Source organism: Saimiri boliviensis, chromosome 1, assembly GCF_048565385.1.
Source record: "Saimiri boliviensis isolate mSaiBol1 chromosome 1, mSaiBol1.pri, whole genome shotgun sequence".
Classification (NCBI taxonomy): Eukaryota; Metazoa; Chordata; class Mammalia; order Primates; family Cebidae; genus Saimiri; species Saimiri boliviensis.
Window position 1 is genome coordinate 213,396,477 of NC_133449.1, and position 18,778 is coordinate 213,415,254.

Consider the following 18,778-nt stretch of genomic DNA (forward strand, 5'->3'; position numbering starts at 1 on the left):
CACTCTTCTCTGCACTTTACATGCTCAACAAGCCACTGAGTTAGGCCTTATAATTACCTCCAATTTACAGATAAGAAGACAGGCCTAGGGACATTAAGTCACTTGGCCAACATCACACAGTGGATACGAGTAGTATCTTTAACCCTTAGGTTTGTATACATCTTTGGGGAAACTAAATAAAGCGACAGCACAAGAGAGTTTCTCTGTAGTGATAGAACAGTCTATATTTTGATTATATGGTAGTGCTTACACAAATCTATAAATGGAATAAAACCACACACACACACAGACACACACACACACACACACACACACACACACACTTGAATGCAAGTTAAAAAATGGTGAAAATTGAATCATGTCTGTAGTTTAGGTAACAGTATTGGACCTTCAATCCCATTAGGGAGTGAAAACAAAATAGTATTGGACTGATGTTAACTTCCTGGTTTTGATATTGCATTACAGTTGTATTACATATTATACTGTATTACATATAAGATGTCACCACTGGGAGCTGGGTGAAAGATACATGAAAATCTATGTATTATTTTAGCAACTTCTTGTTAGTCTATACTTATTTCCAAATAAAATACTTTTTTTTTTTTTTGAGACAGAGTCTCACCCTGTCGCCAACAGACTGGAGGGCAGTGATCTTGGCTCATTGCAAACTCCGTCTCCTGAGTTCAAGCTATTCTCCTGCCTCAGCCCCTGGGTAGCTGGGACTAGAGGCATGGGTCACCACACTCAGCTAATTATTTGTATTTTTAGTAGAGACGGGGTTTCATCACATTGGCCAGGATGGTCTCAATCTCTTGACCTCGTGATCTGCCCACCTTGGCCTCCCAAAGTACTGGGATCACAGGCGTGAGCCACTGTGCCCAGCCATAAAATGCTTTATAAGAGGTAGGTGGTTTCCAGACCAGCTTTGGCATCAGTTGGGAACTTGGAAATACAAAACCTCAGGTCCCACCTCAGACCTACTAAATTAGAATCTGCATCTTAACAAGAATCTCAGATGATTCATATGCACATTATACTTTAGAAGCACTACTATACAAGAAATAAAAGTGATATTCAAGTATTTCTCATCCTGCCACAAAACAAAAAAACTTTCTTCATTTCAGGAGCAGAAGTTATTCCAGAGGCCCAGGGGCCTGCTCATTGGTGTAAAATCAGTTCAGTCACACAGGGTACGTGGTCAGAAGACTCCTATCTTAAAATTCTTAATATTTTTATTTTTGAGTTTGTGTTTTATAAGTGAAATCCAATGAGACAACAGAGTACACACAGGGAGCTTGGAGCCTCAGCTCACCAACCAGCCCACTTTCCTGCTTTGCTAGGGTGGGGTTCTCAGCTGTCCACTTCCCTATACCCTTGTACTTTGGGTCCCCTAGGCCTCTTCCAATCTGTTCTCACCCAGCAATTCTTGCTGACCTCCAGCCTCAGAAGGAGGTTGTGTTGCTTCATGTGACATCTCAGGGTGAGGCATGGTGGCAGCTATTCCTGTCTCAGACTGCAGCAGCACCATGGCATGTTCATGGCTTTTGGTGAGCAGGGGAGAGTCTCTTACCTACCTCTGATCTAGCCCATTTGGCATAGAGGTTGTACTACTCTTAGGGGTCCCCAGCCACCATGGGTTTGCAAGGATGGTGGGCACAGGGAAAGGTAGATGCCTGCCATGCCTTTTCTCTGCCACCTGCCAGGCAATGGGTTGGGCAAGTGGATGGCAGTAGGAGAACTTAACAGCTGGTAGGTGATGTGAAGGCTTAGTTACAGAAGAAAGCCCTATGTGAATCTACATTCATCCTGCAGGTATTTCCATGCTAAGAATGTGCAACATTAAATAGAACATTAGGTGGAATATCAATTATTCTCAACCATGAAAGGTTGAGGAAAAGACTGTGGAAGAATGAAAAAGCTTCATATTTTAATTTTCTCACTTGTAAAACAGGAGGCTCCCCATTTTCATTTTGTACTGGACCTCACAAGTGATGTAGCCAGTGCTGTAGAGGCCATTGGGAATCAAAAGATGAACTTTCAGCCTGTACTTGGCAGATGCATGGGCCCATCTTCTAATGAAAACCAAAAGCAGCATTCATTAGAAGATGGCCTCCAGGAACCCTTCAGCAACATAAGGTCTGTTCATCCCCTTTTTATTAAAGGTCACTTGCAATCATGGAAAATATAAGCCAGCACCAAGAACTATAAGCACAGATCTCCCAATTATTTGTATATCTGCCAGAACCTAGGTATACTTCCATATTTTCTATATATGTCTACAAAGAAAATAATCAGCAGTAACACTTCTACTTTTATTTTTATTTTTTTGTTGTTTGTTTTGTCATGGAGTCTCACTCTATTGCCCAGGCTGGAGTGCAATGGCATGATCTTGACTCAAAGCAACCTCCAGCTCCTGGGTTCAAGCTATTCTCCTACCTCAGTCTCCCAAGTAGCTGCGATTACAGGCGCCCGTCACCACACATGGCTAATTTTTATATTTTTAGTAGAGACAGGATTAGACCATGTTGGCCAGGCTAGTCTTGATTTCTTGACTGACCTCAAGTGATCCACCCACCTCAGCCTCCCAAAGTGCTGGAATTATAGGTGTGAGCCACCATGCCTGGCCACACTTCTACTTTTGAAAATTAAAATTCCTATGCAGCTTTAAATATAGAAAAAAAAAAAACAGGACTTTGGAATAAGCCTTAGATGAAGGATAGAAAGGATTTCAGGTTATAGGGAATATGTTTATATATTTATATCTTCTTAAATTAATCCATACAATAAGTACTTATTGAGCCCTCTCAAAAAGATGACTAGCAAACATAAACTAATTCTCTCTGAAGCATTTTTGAGATCCTGTACATTTTCTAAAAATAATTTTAAATCTTGCCTTTTTCAACTCTTCCCCATAATTTATTGATGACTAAAGAAATGATATTCAGAAATAACACACATATTTATCATTCATACTCTTGTTTCTCTATCCTGGGCAGTATCAACCTTCCTTTTACTTACATCCTCTATCCTGAAATGATAATTTTATTTGGCATATGTCATGTGTAACTGAAGACAAGGCAAAAGCTTAAAAGTTATTTTGTCTAGTAAGGTGTTCTCAATGAGTTTGTTTAATAGGAAAAATACAAATTTTTATCTGTACCATGACCCCAATTTTAATCTCATGCATTTATAAATGTAATTGTGGCTGGGAGGAATGGGCATATTGTTCTTTGTGATGGTTGTTTTAGAGTGTGAAATCGCAGGTGATTTTAGTTTTCTTTTTTCTATTTCTCTGCATTTTCCCAGTTTGTCTGCAGTGAATATTATTGGGGACATTAGCAACATTACATGATAGAGCCCTAATGCCTCTGATACTCATTATTCTTTAATATGAACCACTTGGATTTTTTTCAGAAATGTACTTTGCTCTTTTGGATACTGCCACCAGTTCACTAATAGGAGTGATGAGGCTGAGAGTGAATTTCCCACACTTAAGGAGTGTTAATTCATTCATTAGCACAATTAAGTCACCACCTGATAACCCAAGAATCATTGCAACTCATCAGACTTCAAACACCCAATTAATTTGCTCTTCTGTGCTACATAAGCATACATATCTCGATTTCATTAAGTACATCATGAAGTTTCTTTTTTAAAAAAATATTATGTTGTAGGACAGTGGTTTCCATATAATATTGGGGGTCTAGGCAGCCTAAAACTCCTTATAGTTTCTATCAAAAAATTGCTTATCCAATTGCAACAAAAGCAAAAATTGACAAATGGGATCTAATTAAATTAAAGAGCTTCTGCACAGGAAAAGACACTATCAACAGAATAAACAGATAACCAACAGAATGGGTGAAAATGTTTGCAAACTATGCATCTGACAAAGGTCTAATATCCAACATGAATAAGGAACTTAAACAAATTTACAAGAAAAAACAACCCCATTAAAAAGTGGGCAAAGGACATGAACAGATACTTTTCAAAAGAAGACATACATGTCACCAAGAATGATATGAAAAAAGTTCAACATCACAGATCATTAAAGAGATATAAATCAAAACCAGAGATATCATCTCACACCACTCAGAATGGCTATAATTAAAAAGTCAAAAAATAACAGATGCTGGTGAGGTTGCAGAGAAAGAGGAACACATATACACTGTTGGTAAAAGTGTATATTACCTCAACCATTGTGGAAAGCAGTGTGGAGATTCCTCAAAGAGTCAGAAACAGAACTACCATTCAACTTAGCAATCTCATTACTGAGTATATACCCAAGGAAATACAAATCGTTCTATCATAAAGACACATGTATGCATGGCGTTCATGCAGCACTATTCACAATAGCAAAGACATGGAATCAACCTAAATGTCCATCAGTGGTAGACTGGATAAAAAAAATGCAGTACATACACACAATGGAATACCATGTAGCCATAAAAAAATAACAACATCCTGTCCTTTGCAGGAACATGGATGGAGCTGGAGGACTCCAGCAAACTAATGGAGGAACAGAAAACCAAATACCACCTGTTCTCACTTAAAACAGAGAGCTAAATGATGAGAACACATGGACACAGAGAGGGGAACAACAGATACTGGGGCCTTCCTGAGGATTCAGGGTAGGAGACAGGAGAGGATCAAGAAAAACAGCTAATGGGAGCTAGGCTTAATACCTGGGTAATGAAATAACCTGTACAACAAACCCCCATGACATGAGTTTACCTATTTAACAAACCTGCACATGTACCCCTGAATTTAAAAGTTTTTAAAAAATCACTTATCTTATAATCATGGGAGAATCTACCATAATAAAATGTATACAGTATATACTTACTAATTGTAACTGTTAACATGCCCTACTTTCAAGAGCTTGCAAATAACTTCTGCTTTCCCACAGTATTTTCTAGACCAAACTTAGACTATTAAATTAAAGGACAGAAAGCATAAGCACGGTGTGAATTTCCCCAAAAATACACATGGTGAAACTTAATTGACAACATGATAGTATTAAAAGGTAGGGCCTTTAAGAGGTGATTAAGTCAGGAGGGCAGAGCCCTCATGGATAGGATTAGAGACCTTACAAAGTGGCTTGAGGAAGTGGGTTTGTTTTCTTCTCCCCTTTTGCACAGACACTACAAGAAAATGTCATCTGTGGAACAAGCCCTTACCAGACACTGAATCTGCCAATGCTTCCTAGCCTCCACATCTGTCAGAAATACATTCCTATTGTTTATTAGTTGCCCAGTCTGTGGCATTAATATTTTGTTACAACAGCAGCACGAATGCACTAAAAAGTCCTTAAAATATGGCAGCTATTATTAGCATAGCTGCATAATCTAGACACATAAATATTAATCATGTTAAAAAATATAGACAAAGACAATAGCTAACATCATCATCATGCTAACATTATTGGGTGTCATTTTATAGAAAAGAAAACTAAGGCACAGAGAAGTTAAACAACTTGCTCAAAGTCATACATTAATAAGTGACAGGGCAGGGGTCAGAATTGAGGAAATGTGGCAGCCAAATACACACAACTGGAAAACAGAGAATGAGAAAAAAATATCTGCCAACTGAACAATCAAATTAAAAAATATTTATTGAGGTGAGTTGTGCAAAATGAAGACTTCTTCCTCAAGAAGCTGAATGTAATATAATCTCACAGTGATTAAAAACATATTTGAGTAAGAAACAATCTTCTCCCTTAAAAAGCTGACAATTTAGTGAGAGAGTAAAGGTAGAAAATGAGATTCAAAAATTAGGTAATCCAGTGTGTATCCTGGATGTCAAAACAAATAAATACATATTGAGTAAGAGATGGGAGTGTATGTTCTTTAAAGTACTTTCTATATTTGGAAGATTCTATAACTCTCTTTGCTTCGTTAAAGTTTTGCCATGAAAAGTTAGAAAAGTTTCAAAAGCTGCTATATACATGAACCACAAGCACAGAGATTCATTCAGATGAATCAAGAATAACCTCTGGTTTGGTATTATAATTCTGCAAACTGCAGAACTTTGAATATGAACACCAAGTCAGTAAAATCTGATTCCCCTTTGCTAACAATAGAACTAATTTATATCATATTTATTTGTGCAATTGCTTTGAGTCCAGTCTCCAGAAATGCTCCATCTTAGGTAAGATCAAGAAAGGCGGGAAAAACCTTGTCCAAAAATACATTTACTTGGTTGATGTGGGCAGATGGAAACAATGAAATACTAGAGCTACAGAACAGCTGGTGGAGAATCTGGATTTTTTTTATTGTTTGTATTGATGGGGTTTTCAAATTACTTTTAAAAGTAGGTCATTAAGTACCAGCCTGATTTAGAGGGGGAGGACTCTCTGGGGATTCCGGTTATGTTTTGAGAAATGTCCTTCGGAGCACAGTGCACCTTATCCCCAGAAAGGGAAAGTGCTCTTGAAAATTACAAGCAACAATTTCTGTCTTGCCTCCAACATGACCAAAATAGGGTAGATCCACAGGATTTGACTTCCCCAGCTGTCATCAGGGGACCAATTACTATATTCATGGCTAACTTAATGGGATCCCGAGTAACATCATTAAGAGCACAGTAGGCAATAAATGATTATAATAGTACCTTGTGAAATTCCCTAGTTAGACTATGCCTGGTTTAGCTCCCTTATCTAATAGCATCTGTGGATGCAAAGATGACCTGGAAATGGAAATTGTGTAACTAATAACTTCTAATTGAAAGAAATTTAAATCTATGTATAATGCTCACTACATGCTATATCTTAGTTCACACCTAGGGAATCTAAACCAGTTATTACCAACCTCTCTGGAATCCTGAAGCTCAACCATCATTAAATTTCATAACACTTACTTGTACTAAGTGAAAGAGTATTTTAAAAATTCAGTTGAAGGGTAATAGTTTTTGTTAGGAGAATTTTGCAACCTTTTGAGAAACGAGTCAGGGTGCCAAACAGATTGAGTTTGTTTTTAAAATGCTGATTCTTGCCCATTCCTCAGACCTAATAAGTTAAAACCTCTGAGGGTTGGGGCCCAGGGACCTAAATTTTAACAAGCTCCCCAGGTGATTCTCATGTACACTAAAGTTTAAGAAAGTCTGCCTTAGGGTATCACCAACCCAAAGATAAAATCACTTGTTACTGCCAAATGTCATAAAATGTTGCACTTCTAGCATAATTTTAATTCGCTATAGAAAACCAGCACTTCTCAGCATCAGAAAAAATTCAATCACAATTTGACTTTCTCATACTTAGGGGTGTGACTCTATATGCAGTGATGCTGAAGAAATCTGGCCCATCCTGTAAAGGCTGCTGGTAATAGGCTCCCCTTCTACCCATGCATGCCACTGGTACCATGATTGCTATGTCCCTAACGTAATCACAGCCCTTGTCCTTGATGCACGCTCTGCTCTCACCTCTTCTCTACAGTAAGGACGAGTGTTATTCCATGTGCAACTGCTGAAAATTCTTTTCAAAAATGTAAGGACAATGTTAATTTTGCATAACTCATAAAAACTGGTACACCTTTCCCTTAACAATATTTTAAAATTTAGATTTCTTACATTGATCTTTCATTATATTTATAACAGCTTGTCCTTATGGTTGTAAACTGCTTCAATCCCTTAATAAACCTTCTGTTTCTAATAATATTCATAAGCTTATGAAAACAACAGAAACAAAGGATGAAACAGGCTTCAGTAGCCCAAGAGAAAGGCCACCCTCTCAAGATATGTGAAGCTATCCCCCCAGGCAGGCATTCAATAATTCTTTCACCAAATCCAAATGTAACAAGTCATATCTTAGGCTGGAAATGTTTTGCCTTTGCAGAATATCAGAAGCCAGAAAGCTTGTAAAATTATTAAAGAATTTATAACGCAAGAATCTTTTTTAAGAGAAGTTACCTTGCTTGTTTGTTTTTCAGGAAGAAATAATAGCCGCTACAAACACTCGATGAAAACAACGTTTATCTCTCTACTGAGTTTTCACAGAAACTGGAAATTGGAGTGTACCTGTTAAAATAAAAAGTTCAATTGCTGAGGCACTAGAAATCAAACTGCTTTCAAAAAGAAAATTCTCCCAATCAGACGTCATTCAGCCTAGGTCTATTAGTGTCACTTCTCAAAAGGCAGAAATCTTAAGTGGGATGAATCATAACAGCTGGTTCTCACCAACTGACACTCCACTAGACAGGAAGCTGTTATCAACGTGTGGTAAGGTGTCACCACTGTCCAGGCAGCTTAGGCAGAGTCATGGGGCCTGTGAGAGGTGGTAGCTCCCTGGGAAGCCCCTTACTATGTCTGCAGATAATAGCTTAGAAGATGATTTTTAGTTTCTGCATGTGTGTGTGGACGAATTTTTGCATTTTGACTTTGATGCAGAGAAAGCTCAACTTAAATGCTATAGTGTACAGGGGTCGTTTTTCTATCCAGGGAAAGGCTACAAGAAGTATGGCTACAACCATTCTGAGTTTATAATCAATATGTAAATGGAATGAACAATAAAGATAAAATTGTTGAAAATTAATCCATTTGCTTGTATAAGAAGACTGAAAAGGAAACTGACTAGGGTGCTTGAGAGAATTTGTTTCTTTCTCGCAGAGATATTCTAAAGTTAATTATACCAGAAAGCTACAATAATCATGACAGTGGGTACTATGAAAGCAGAGACACGTAGATCAATATAGCATAGAGTGCAGAAATAGATCCAAACAAATACTGTAGTCAACTGATTTTTTACTTATGTGCAAAAGCAGTTCAATGGAAAAAACACTCTCTTTTAACAAATAGTACAGACCCAAAAATCACCTTAGACACATATATCACACCTTATACAAAAAACCTGGCTCAATATCCTACCCCAACCCCTGAGCCAGACCCTGCTCTGCTTGCACACCCAGCTGGCTACCATTCAGCAGCTGAAAGGACAATAGCATCTAGTGGACAGCAAATGCTTTGATAAATACACGATGGAACTAGGAGTGGGAATAGTTCTGTGAAAAATGCATACAATCGCCAAACCAGATTGTAACATCCCTTGTGACAGTAAAAACCACCATAAAAACTGACAGCACTCTGAAACCAGCACAGTTCTCTTGTACCCTGGGGGAGAAGTTTGAAGAAACTACAGCTGACAGCAGAAAAAGTCAGACTGTCCGCAACTTCTCATATGGCACATTGGTTCAGCATCAGGAATGAAAAGGAAAAGAAAGCACAATAACAAGAATGTTTTAAAAATGGGCAATTAATGGTAGTCTGCATCCTGAACAATGTCACCTGTACTTAGGTCTATGAAAAAGTAGAATAAAAATTCTATCATCACTTTGGAAAGTAATTAGCTGAGAGAATGAACAAGCTCAGTTCAACAAGCAAATCTCCACAAGTATCTTACGTGCAATTATTTTAAAGTGCTGATTCAATTAGGATCATCCCTTTGGTTAGTAAAGAAATGTACCTGTGCTAATAAAAAATTAACTTAAACTGGGCCATAAACTTAAATGTAAATGTAAAACATTTAGAAGAAAATAGGTGAAGAATTTTTAGATATAACACCAAAAGAAGTATCTGTACAAGGAAAAAAAAATTGATAAACTGGACTTCATCAAAATCAAAAACTTTTTTTTTTTTTTTTTTGCTCTGCAAAAGATACTTTAAGAGAAAGAAACAATAAGCCAGGGACTGGGAAAAAGGTTTTTGAATCATATATCTAGATAATATAAAAATGATCAAACCTTAACATGAAAGCAACTAATTTTTTTTAAAAGGACAAAATATCTGAAAAGACACTTGAGCTAACACTTAAATATTTTACAGTACACTTTCTGGGATAATTGTCATTGCAAACTCAAAAGTGCCTTCAAATTTTCTATTTTTAAAGTGCATTTCCAACACCATGCTTCTGTTTTAGCAAATATACAAAAATTACATTTAATTAATCTTTGCAAACCTATATGCTTACAATGAGTGTGTAAAATACAGGGTAATTTTAAAAACACAAGATAGAAACTTAAAAAAAAAAAAGATTCAGGAACCTAAAAATGAGGCAATTATACTTGGTCAATAAACCAAGTCAGAATCCACTAAGGAAAGACTTCTTCCTCTATGCAAAAACAAGATCTTTCAACAATTAACAAAGCTAAATCATGGTGCTATTGAAGTTTAATACAATCTGCTGACTCTAGTCTCAGTAAGCTCATCGGGGGTCACAGTCACAATAGATCATCAACATTATGAACTGCTGTTTTTGAGAAATGTGGATAATCCCAATTAGAGGCTAATACGCTTTTTGTAAGCAAATCAAATTATACCTTATACTTCTTATATTTTTGCTAGTTAGGTTGAGAAATATTGTAGAGAAATATCACAATCCAAATACTTTACGCGTTTAAATTATCCAGAATCATTTTATACATGAGTGACTTATTCAAGGCAAAGATTAGAGGGACAGAATCAGAAACAGGGTAGTTCTCCTTGTTCTCAGTTAATACTCAGCTTCTAAAATCAGATCACAGGTTATTAAACACATTTCTGTTCATTAATCTTCATCAAAGTTCATTTGCTATAACAATTTGACAGTGGCCTTATCTGTATTAGTACCATGAAATAATATCAGCTCTCAGAGATAAATGTATTCCTTTCCTTTTCCAGTTGTATAATATTCCCTAGGATCAAACTGAAATTTTGAGTCATTTAGAACAGATAATATTTGGTGCACACTCAACAAACTTTATTCTGTATGTGGCTACTACCAAAAGTTATGATCTTTCATTAAATGCTTGTTGCAAATTATCCTTTAAGCTTCACATCGCTCATTATTTACATTGGTAGAACCCTATTTCAAATTCCCAAATGACACAGAGCCTCTTCTGATCATTGGTCTCTCTGCTTGTTTTCTCCCCAGTAATCTGTTTTGTTCCCTTTACTTTCCAGATCAAAGTGCCTTCAGGCTTTGCAATAACTGCCTATAACATTGAATGGCCACCTACCTTCTGCCATTCCCAATGAGTAAGGTAAACAAGGTCAACACATCACCATGGGTGGGCACTGAATAAGTGCAATGTCTAAGGAGTAGTTATTAATTCCACAGCTTTTTCCTTCACTCCAAAATAAATGTGTGAATGCAAGTAACTGAGAGTGAAAATCTTGGAAATATACACAGGGATACATGCAAACATTCTCAGGCATAAGATACCTGTGTCAGTAAAAGTGGCCCACCATAGTCATAATTCTAGATAAGAAGGAAGTGTGTAGCCATTAGAGCGGGCATGAGTTTGGGAATATTCCCTAATTCTCTCTTTTCTTATCCTCTTCCCTCATAACCTCCCTCAGAAAACTTGCCCAATTCCAAATCTCTGTTATTACTCAACGGGTTGACTCTGAGGCCTAACACTCACATTTTCAAATGCCTGCCAAACATTTAATTCACTAATACCTCTAACCTAAACAAGGTATTTCTTCTGATTTCCTTGTTTTTTTTTTTTTTTTTTCATATTATTATGTTAGTAAACCAAACTTGAAGTTAATAGTTATTTTTCATTCTCCATGCTCACTCACCTCTCAAACTCAAATACAGTTTCCAAATCAGCCAACTCTACCTTCATAGAGCCATAATATTCTTCTCATTTTCTCCATTCCCATTATTAATACCCTACTACAGGGCCTCATTACTTTTTGCCTCCTAACTCTGCTCTCTTTTGTCATTATCGCTCCCCCTCCACTGGTAGTACCTTATGTCAAATTCCAAAATGACCAGAGCCTCCTCTGATCATTGGTCTCCCTGCTTACTTTCTCCACGGTAATCTCTTTTGTTCACTTTACTTTCCAAATCAAGATGCCTTCAGACTTCCCAATAACTGCCTACAACAGTGAACCCATTCCAATCTATTACTCACACTTTAGTCACCTGAATGGTCCTAACATATAGATTAGATCATGCCACTCCCTAGTCAGAAGACTCCAACCGTTCCCCATTGCTTACAGATAGAAGTCCATATTTCTTAACCCAAACTGAAAGCTCTCCTCACAATCTGTCCCCAGTCCATCTTTATTGGCTCCATCTGTCACAATCACCTTCAGGCACCACGTATTCCTGTGAAAACAGATTACTATCTAGATTACTATCTTTTCCCAAAAACATCTTATGATAGCTCATAAGATCCTTAAACTTACAATATTATAATACTCCCATTATCGCAGCTAGAAAACTTTGACATTCCAATTCTAACTCTTCCACGGAGCTTTTCCCAGCACCCTGAGCTGAATATGTTCTCACAATCCAGAACTCCTGCATCACTGAATTAGTCCCTGCATAGTGCTTCTCACCTAGTAGGCTTTACCTTTACCTCTTACATCCTCTACTAGACTATATCGCTTCTTTCTAATTCTGTAAGCATTCTAACCTATAAGGGTCATATTAGTTGCTAACTTTCCAAAATCCAAAGCAAAAGCAAACATTCCCAATATCAAAGGCCATAGCAGATGCAAAGGTCAAAGATGATAAATATGATACTTGAATAAACAGCTGATTGAGAATAAAATAAAATCGGCTATGGCTACAATTCTAATTCTCTAAGTCAAAACAAAAAAGTCTTCTGTGTCCATATGTGTGATATATTTCTTCTCTACTTTTTGGCATGACATGTTCTGGAAACGATGTCATAAAGTGAGAGGCATAGTTCTATGGGAAAAGTGATATTACTGGGGATGTGTTTTTGACCAAAGATTCATTATTAAATAAACCATAGATATAAACAACATGTAATGAAGCAAGAATATAACAACTGTAAGTATTTATAATAATTTAAAATCATAATCTGAGCTTTTCAAATGGACACCTAGGCACGGTGTATATTTGTTATACCAAGGGTTCTATTATATCACAAATTATATATGCCACACATAAAAACAGAATTAACTTTCATAAATCTCATTAAAGTCAATATGCTAGCTATAATAAACCAAAGCTGAATGGATCATTTTATTTGCCTTGTTGCTATTTAGAAGGCTATTTGTTGTTTGTGTGGAGAGACTGATTCAAATGACTTAAGTCTTGCTTTCAAGACCAACCAAAAAACCAACACCAAGTCTGTCCAAGGAAGTAGAACTGACCGTTTTCTCCTTTTTAATTTCATAATATGATAATCTGACACATTCATTGTAATTCCTCAGACCTTAGAGCCATTTTCAAAGGTAGATATGGTAGATTTGGAAAAGAAAATCTCAGATTCTAGCCTGGCTCTGTCACTTATGAAGTGGGTGATACATACTCCATCTGAGCCTCAGCTACCTAAAAGGCAACTACAGTATTAAAAAATGGCTACCTCAGAGTTACAGAGAAAATTCAGAGATAATGTAACTAAATTGCTTTTAAACTTCAAAGCCCCATCAAGAATAAGCTTTTTAATGTATGTATTAGTCCATTCTCACACTGCTAATAAAGACATACCCAAGACTGGGTAAATTATAAAGGTAAGAGGTTTAATTGACTCACAGTTCAGCATGGGGAAACCTCAGAAAACTAACAATCATGATAGAAGGGGAAGCAAACACATACTTCTTCACATGACAGCAGCAAGGAGAAGAAGGAAGAAGGAAAAGGTCCTTATAAAACCATCAGATATTGTGAGAACTCATTCACTATCACAAGAACAGTAGCACCGGGGTAACTGTCCCCATGATTCAATTACCTCCTACTGGGTCCCTCTCACAAGAGGTGAGGATTATAGGAACTACAATTCAGGATGGGATTTGGTGGGGACATGGCCAAATTATATCAATTTACTTATTTATTTATTTTAGAGATAGAGTCTCACTACATTGTCTGGGCTGGAATGCAGTAACTATTCCTAGGAAGGATCATAGTGGGCTGCAGTCTGGAGTGGCTGGACTCAAAGAATCCTTCTGCCTCAGCCTCCTGAGTAGCTGGGACTAAAGTATCACACACCTGCACCTAACAAGAATAAGCTATTATTAATTACCAAAATCATTCTTGAGGCTGATGGCATTTGGTCCACTATTAACCTGTTTAAAAGTAAAAGGCTTAACAGACATTCCCTTCCCACCCCATGTCTTCCTAGCTCCTCAGTTTTTTCAGAAATACATGTGCCCCTTTTTAGTACAAAACTGCATGGAAGTGGTAAGTGTTGTTAGGTCACTCTTTACCACTCTTCTCCTTTTCAGAGCCTGTATGATATCTTTCAGCACATTTTGCACTACTCTGAATAACCATGAAACAATTAACATGTGGGAGAGTGGCCACTTGGTCACTATGCTGGACATAGTTCAGTTCTGTGGACAGGACATTTTCTTCAATAAGGAAAAAACAAGAGAATTTTCTTGGTGTGTAGGGGATTCAAATCTGAGTCCTTTTGCCTCAAAAGGACATATGAGTTCCTAGAGACTCCTCTTAATAGAGAAAGGCAAGGAACAGAGAGAGAAAAAAAAGCTATAAAGGTATTAATAAAGACTGAGTATCTCTGTCTTAGGAAACTAAGGTGCATATGAAAGGAGAGTAGCCCTGACCACCTAGATGTCTACTAAGCCCCACTAAGTGAAAAAGGGCTTTGAATTGGAGGGGAGGATAGCAACGGAGAGAAGGGACTTTCCTCACTTCCAGATCACAATTTTTAAAAATAACCAGACTGTTCTAGAAAGAGAAAGGAGCTTTGCAGACAGAAAGTATAGAGGTAGATGTCCAGAGATGGGATATCATCTCCTAATCCTGGGAAGAAGCAGAGGCTGCCAACCCCAGGAAAGGTATAGCCCAAGTCCGGTGTCCTTTTAGTACTTTAGTAAATATATGCCTGGAGAGGGAAGCTGGTACCCCAAGGCTGCCAGTTTCAGCAAAGTTCTCAGGTAAGTGATTCAGAAAATCATGTGGACATAGTCCATCATCATATTACATGGCTAGGGAGTTTCAGCCCTCCCTTCTCATAATCCCCATCAGTGCCATGCTTAACCCTGCCCCCATATAAACACACAACGTAAGTACGGTATGTTTGCTATGCAAACCCACCTTCGATTCAGGACCTCTGTTTCCTTCTATCTAGGTTGCACTCCATCCCAAATCCTTCCTAAAAAGAAACTCTTGAGCTTCTGAATGATTACACCAGAAGTGATAGACCTAGACTAGAGAGCCCTCCCCATATATTCCGGGACCTTTGTATGACTTGTGAATTTATTGTCCTACTACTCAGATGGGGAAATCGGAGCCAAATTTAGCAATAATGATAATGACAATACTACTAATAATAATGCAATGTAACATTTCTTGTACTTAAATTTTCATGATACAATAAAAATTATTCAACTTAAAATCTGTGTTTATATAACAAAATCTATGCCCTAACTATAGGTATCTCACTTTTATTCTCTATAAATGTCTGCTGAAGCACTTTTAAAACTATCAAGCTTCTACTTCAATTGTGGCCAAGGCAATCAGATTTTAGTATATGGCTGGGCAAAGTCTTGAAGGGAGAGCAGTGTAATGGTTGGGTCAAACACAATAGGAAGCAAGAAGCACTGGGGAAGAGAATTAAAAAGAGAAAGATTTTCTACCTGGAAATTCTACATCGAGAGAGCTTCTGTGCTATAACTCTATAAGGTTCTATGTTCTCTTTTTGTAATAGAAGCCATTGCCTTATATTAAAACATCAATAAGTATTAACTTTTTGTATAGATGGGTTTAAGAAACGATTTACAAAACTGCTAACACAGGTATAAGACAGAATGCCTTTCTCCATTGGAAGTCACGACAGCAGACGTGGAAAACTGGAAGCCTGTAGGCTAACTTTGGCCTAAACCTTTTTTGGTGTCCAGAAAATGTTCATTAAAATTTTTAACTTAAGTGTTGCTGAATAAATATTAGGAGATTTAAATAAAAAAATCTTCATTTCTCAGCTTTAAAAAAAATTAGATCTGGCAACACTAGGCCACCTTATGATCACCTGGCAACAATCACCTAGACCAAGAAATCACTGAGCCCTTTAAACACTCCCAGCTTGCTACAGTCCAGCACCTTCAGTCCCTATGACATTGTATCTGCCCTTTTTCACTCATTTGGGTATCCAATGGTCCCTGAAGGCATCTGAATTGGTGAACTCATCACCAAAGACGTGAGAAACAGTCATTAAATATGCAGCAACCGGGAATGAGGGGTGGCCCAGCATTTGAAGGCCAGAGAAGGCCTTGATGTTCACATATGCTTTGCCAGCACTATATTCTAGACCAGACATGAGAGATGGAGCAGACCCTGCATCAGATTCCTTTTAGCCTTCTTCTTGCACTGAACTGCCTTATAAAACAGATTTCTTGGGCCGGGCGCGGTGGCTCAAGCCTGTAATCCCAGCACTTTGGGAGGCCGAGGCGGGTGGATCACGAGGTCGAGAGATCGAGACCATCCTGGTCAACAAGGTGAAACCCCGTCTCTACTAAAAATACAAAAAGTTAGCTGGGCATGGTGGTGTGTGCCTGTAATCCCAGCTACTTAGGAGGCTGAGGCAGGAGAATTGCCTGAGCCCAGGAGGCGGAGGTTGCGGTGAGCCGAGATCGCGCCATTGCACTCCAGCCTGGGTAACAAGAGCGAAACTCCATCTCAAAAAAAAAAAAAACACAGATTTCTTCTCAGTTATTAAAACTAATCCGTGGCCACTCAGGGTATATAGGGACCAGAAGGACACACAAAGAGCTGATTCCAACCCTGCCTCTCCTGGTTATGCTAGGCAGTTTGCTTTTAAATTAATGGGGTCTCAGTTCCTCCTTCACAAAACTAATGGGTTAACCTAGAATCAGTATTAAGATCATTTTTATTGGCCTGTCTCCATCTATGCCACCTCTACTTACCTAGAATCTACTCAACCCTCAAGAGCTATTCAAGTTCTACTGCCTCCATTAAACCTCTTCAGACTTCTCCTTTCTTTGAATTTTTGAGCTTATCACCAACACCATCGAAATTAGCATTTACTCATTCTCTAATTGCTTTGCTTTGAGTATACTGGTTTACTTGGCACATTTAAACAGAAAAATTCCTTTAGAGACTTTATAGTTTAATTTTTAAATCCTCTACAGCAAGTTATACTTAACTGGTATTCAATGATTATTTGTTAATTATTTAAACCAGATAAAGATCCAGAAAATATGTATAAATGGCAAACTTTCCATAAAGCACCTTTCATCAGCCTCCTCTAAATAAATTATCCTTACCAGCATCATAACTTGATCATCTGATTCAGGCAGGTATAATGTATACTATGCCTGTGAGACATCAATGAAAAGACACTGCTAGATTACCATATTACTTCATACTTGCTCATTTCCTTCCACAGTTGAAAAGCTCAAAAGAGGAAAAATACAAACAAACATTAACTCACTACAATAATGTATAAATCCCTGAAAAATTCGTTACCCACTAAAATAGGGCATGGGAAAAATTTCCTCCCGCAGTTCAAATAAAAATCAATTACTAGTAAGAAGCTATAGGTCAAATATTTGTAAACTACAGTGAAAACCATCCTTACTCCTCCCCCACCCCCTTGGATGTCATCAGAAATGCCAAGTTAGGAAATCATGTGGATGGGGATTTACCCACATTCACCGGAAAAGCAGTGGGATACAGGTTTTACTTGTCTGGGCAAACCACCCTTCTCCCCCACCCCCAAATAATTAAGGCTTTAGGTATGTGGTCAATCCTTTACTATCAAAGCAAAAAAGAAAAAAGAAAAAGAAAAGAAGAAAGAGAGAAAGGAAAAATTCAAGTACAGGTTTCTTTTTAGACTTAGACCAGTTAGAGATCAATTAACTATTTGAATAAGGTTTCTACTTTTAGAAAGCTGAGAAAACTAGGTAATAAAGCCTTTATTTCCCTTCTAAGAGTAAAACTTTTAATCCAATTTGATGATTGCCTTAATTTCTCTCCTTAATGAATTTAAGATAACACTGTATCACTAAAGTGAATGAAATTAGCAAGAGTTAATCATGTCTTAACAGCTAGCCAATCTTAGTGGATTGAAATTAAGTCAATTTGCAAACTGTTTGCCTGTGATTTGACAGGTGTTTCCACTTAATCTAGGGAAAGATAATCCGTAGTAGGTGTAATTCACGTTATACGCCTACTATGTTTGAGGGTCTGAATCAAAAGGGAGTGCACCCATACAGTGGAGAAGGCATTTATTGGGAGAGAAATACGTGGAATCATAGCCCTAATCCTATTTAAAATAATGAAAAATATGGATTAAATTTTCCCGGGGAATCCCAGTAGAACAGAACAATGTTTTATAAGCTGAGGGTAAAAACAAGCGTCTAAATTTAAAAAATAATAATTTTTTAAACTGCCTTTCAACAGTTTCAAAGTTTTCAATACTTTGTTTTAGCTGGTGTTTCAGATCACGCAATTAATCCATCCTCTGACAGGAACCCATCTGTCAGTCTATCCACACACAGCCTGAAAGGGACTCCAGATTAGGCTTCCTCTTTTAGCCACGCCTACACAGGAAGCATTCTGAGGAATGGAAAGCATGCCAGGCCTGTGCACACCCCTCACGCCCCCATCCCTTCGCTTAACATGGACAGCCCATCTCTCCTAAACTTTAAACCCTAGCTAGGTTTTCAAACAGCCCCATCAAAGAAAATGGACAGAGCTCAAACTGAATCAGAGAATGAGAGTGGTCGAAGTTTAATTTAGGTCAATGCCAGTTTTACTCTTCTTCTAGAGTCCTTTGCAAGATTAACATCCTCACCAGTTGTGATCCCAGAGAATCACAACAGGGCATGGCGTCGGAAAGACTTC

The 18,778-nt window shown here is 37.7% G+C and overlaps 1 long non-coding RNA gene and 1 pseudogene across 1 annotated transcript in view; one reads left to right on the forward strand and one right to left on the reverse strand.

The window, feature by feature from the left end:
* Window positions 1–18,778, reverse strand: part of LOC141580763 (uncharacterized) — a 415,102-nt gene that overhangs the window by 395,050 nt on the left and 1,274 nt on the right. The window contains exon 2 of the long non-coding RNA XR_012513063.1: window positions 7,903–8,010. This is a non-coding gene — a long non-coding RNA (uncharacterized LOC141580763). The remainder of the gene's footprint in view (window positions 1–7,902; window positions 8,011–18,778) is intronic.
* On the forward strand, window positions 8,145–9,304 carry LOC101035934 (fatty acid-binding protein 5 pseudogene; annotated as a pseudogene).